This window comes from Schistocerca piceifrons, chromosome 6 (genome assembly GCF_021461385.2).
Source record: "Schistocerca piceifrons isolate TAMUIC-IGC-003096 chromosome 6, iqSchPice1.1, whole genome shotgun sequence".
Lineage (NCBI taxonomy): Eukaryota > Metazoa > Arthropoda > Insecta > Orthoptera > Acrididae > Schistocerca > Schistocerca piceifrons.
In genome coordinates this window covers 312074771-312078435 of record NC_060143.1, presented here as the reverse complement: position 1 = coordinate 312078435, position 3665 = coordinate 312074771, and the positions used below count along the sequence as shown (strand labels likewise).

The window sequence follows — 3665 nt, the reverse complement described above, 5'->3', positions numbered from 1 at the left end:
TGGCATGGACTCAACAAGACGCTGGAAGTCCCAACAGGAATAGTGAAGCATGTTGCCACCATAGCCGCCCATAATTGCGAAAGTGTTGCCAGTGCAGGATTTTGTTCACGAACTGACATCTTGATTATGTCCCATGAATGTTCGATGGGATTCATGTCCGGCAATCAGGGTGATCATGCCATTGGCTCGAATTGTCCAGAATGTTCTTCAAACAAATGGGGAAAAATTGTGGAGCACTGACATGACGCATAGTCATCCATAAAAATTCCATCTTTGTTTGGGAACCTGAAGTCCGTAAATAGCTGCAAATGGTCTCCAAGTACCCGAACAGTCCAGAGCACCCAGTCCATGATGTAAACACAACTCACACCATTATGGAGCCACCAACAGCTTGCACAGTAACCCGTTGACAACTTGGATCCACGGCTTCGTGCGGTCTGTGTCACACTCGAACCCTACCATCAGCCTTTACCAATTGCAATTGGGACTCATCTGACTAGTCCATGATTTTCCAGTCATCTAGGGTCCAACCGATGTGGTCACGAGCCCAGGAGAGGCTGTGCAGACGACGTCGTGCTGTGAGCAAGGGCACCAATGTCGGTCGTCTGCTGCTATAGCCTGTTAACGACAAATTTCGCCCCACTGTTGTAACGGATACGTTAGTAGTACGACTCACCCTGATTCCTGACGTTATTTCACGCAGTGTTGCTTGTCTGTTAGCACTGACGACTCTTCGCAAATGCCACTGCTCATGGTAATTATGTGAACGTTGTCGGCCACTGCATTGTCCGTGGTGAAAGGAAGTGGCTGAAATGTGGTATTCCCGGCACACTTTGACACTGTGTATCTCGCGATACTGAATCCCCTTACGATTTCCGAAATTAAATGTCCCACGTGCTTAGCTCCAGCTACTAATCTTTGTTCAAAGTCTGTTACTTCCCGTCATGCGGCCGTAATCTGGTCGGAAACCTTTTCAAATAAATCACCTGAATATATATGACAGCTCCACCAATGCACTACCCCTTTATACCTTGTGTACGCGATACTACCGCCATCTGTATATGTACATATCGTTGTCCCATGACTTTCGTACCCTCAGTGTAATACACATTGATCATTACGTATTCAAGACCTCTTGTGAACTAACACACCATGCATAAATCAGTTTCAAACATCCATTCAATAAGAGTGCCAGAGAAGATTTGACAATGGAACTACGATCTTCTCGTCGCCATGAACCGTCGGCGAACTTTTGTCTAGTGACCCGCACGTGGAACCGTTGCTGTTGCACAGCTATGTTTAAAATACTGATTATTATTATTGATTGTTATAATTATTTTTTGATTGTTATAATTATCATTGTACTACTTTTATAATCTCTATTTTTTTTCTTTAACATTAATACTGCAGAACATGTTATATGTCCTTATTGTTCTGTAGAAACTGAAATTTGTTGAATCTGAGTATGCCTGGTTAGGTGTAAGAGAGGGCCTGAAGGCCCTAATCTTGCCAGGTAAAATAAATGCATAAATAAATAAATAAATAATACTTAAATAAGTTGAAAGAACACCTTGTTGCTCATGCGCTGTTAGCATATGTCTTTTTAAAACTGAGTCAAAAGCTTTCTCAGTACCTACGAATCCAAGAAGAAGCGTAAATTCACATTCACTGGTCCGTTGTATAATTTCGTAGTCATTCATGCTTTCGTCTGATCACAGACCCTCTCGCTCTTTCAAACGCTATAGTGTAGTGTGGAAAGACGACGCGCCTTCCTTGACTTGTTGATGAACCGCCTCTGCATTAAGAATGTCTGCTTCACAAAACAGTTGCTTAGATGGCCCCAGATAATAATTTTGAAGATTACTTAGTGTTGAGCAAACAGGCTTCATCAGTACTGCAATCCTCCCAGCAATCTTCAGCTGCATATGCCGGGCTGTAGCTTCATGTGTTTACATCCGCACACAAATTTTGTGAGACTGTATGCATTTGCAGAAGAAGGTGAAGGGCACTTTGAACATTTAAGCGTTTTTCTGACTTCGCAACTTCTTAAAATTTTCAGTCGTTGATAGCTAGAAAACAAAGAACATCTGTTTGCAGGCACTTGGTTTTCTTGCTTTGATGTGAAAAATCCGGTTACGAAGCTTATGAAGTCATTTCCTATGCATCCCGTACACTTGAAATACTCTGTCAAACAAGGAATGGTCAAACATACGGTTCAGCTGAACTCTTTTAATAGGGGACAGACGATAATATTGCAGTGGATAACACAGAATGAGTGAAAGACCTGTCCATTCGAGTTTCCAATGTCGACAATACACAATACAACGTGTTTCTTAATACTATTTGCTAATCGATGCATTTATAGTCTGTAATCCTACTGAAGAAAGTACATAATGAAAACTAAACGTTCTTAGATTGACATACAGTAGCTCGCTTGAAGAAGTGCGAAAAATTACTGTGATGGCCGGGAATCGAACCCGGTTCAACTGCTTGGAAGGCAACTATGCTGACCTTTACACCACCATCGCATGTTTTCAAGGTTCTTACGATGAACAAGTAGAGCGTTTCTCTGGCTTTCTCGGCGATGTCAAAGAAGCGAATGGAGGCCAGATCTTTTGTTCCGCGCAACAAGCTCTACGCTGTTTTCACGGCTCAAGGATATCGCTCAGTCAATTCACGGCGTCAACCTCCGGAAATAAAGCCCGCGTATGTTTCCTTCAATGCGGTAAGCGGTGTGGTCGTTTTAGTTTAAGGTGTTCCCATTCTCCTCCAAGAAGTTTATATACTGTTCGAGAGAAACGTTTGGTTTCACTATCCTATATACTATAACTGAATGTCTGCTTACTTATAATTCCTTCTAGCAGTTTCATTTTTCGCTTTTATTGGCAATATGTAGGGCTTTCATGTTCGTCTGAATGTACGCGAATGTATATCCACTAACATCAAAGAGAAAAACAAATGTTGACCTGATTACGCTATTCAATAGTAATGCATCTATATCTACCTTTTATCTTGTGTTAAAACTTCTTCTTAGTCCTATGTATTAGCAAGAGCGAGGATCACAGTTAAGCAGTATTTCTGATGTAAAGCAAGAAGAAAACAGACTCATCAAACAAGGATTTAGAAATGTAGGTTATGAGAGATTATTTATGAACAGGAAGATACAGCGGATTAAGGTAAGCAGCAAGTTCAGAATCACAAAATAAAGATGATACAGTCACAGACGAACGATGCCATTATTTACGAAAGGCATACATGCATATGTTGCAGATGGGAAGGAAATATAAGAAAAGAATATGTTAAATAAAATAAGACATGAATTTTAGGCAAACGATACTAGGGATACGACAGAGCATGTGTATAAGGATGTGAAGGAAACGAAACAGAAGGTCACGTTGGGTTGACACCCCGTTTCATCAGTTACGATGGTAGTTAAAGTGCTCAGTAATTGATCATAGAGAAAATTGTATAAACATTGAAAGGTTTCTTCAAATTTTTGTCCCGTTCAAGAGAATAAATGAGAAATATAGGTATTTAACAGTGAAGACAATTGCTTTCTGAATGTAATATCAGATGAGCTGGACGAAGAGAAGGGTAGGGAAATTGTGTTTTAATTGAAAGAATTAAAGCTAGAGGCAAAGCACTATAAAAGGCACTTGCATAAT

At 40.6% G+C, this 3665-nt stretch overlaps 1 non-coding gene across 1 annotated transcript; it reads right to left on the bottom strand.

Moving 5' to 3' along the window:
• Positions 1–2456: 2456 nt before the first annotated feature.
• Trnag-ucc lies at positions 2457–2528 on the bottom strand. The gene has a single exon. It is a non-coding gene; the product is annotated as a tRNA-Gly (tRNA).
• Positions 2529–3665: the final 1137 nt, after the last annotated feature.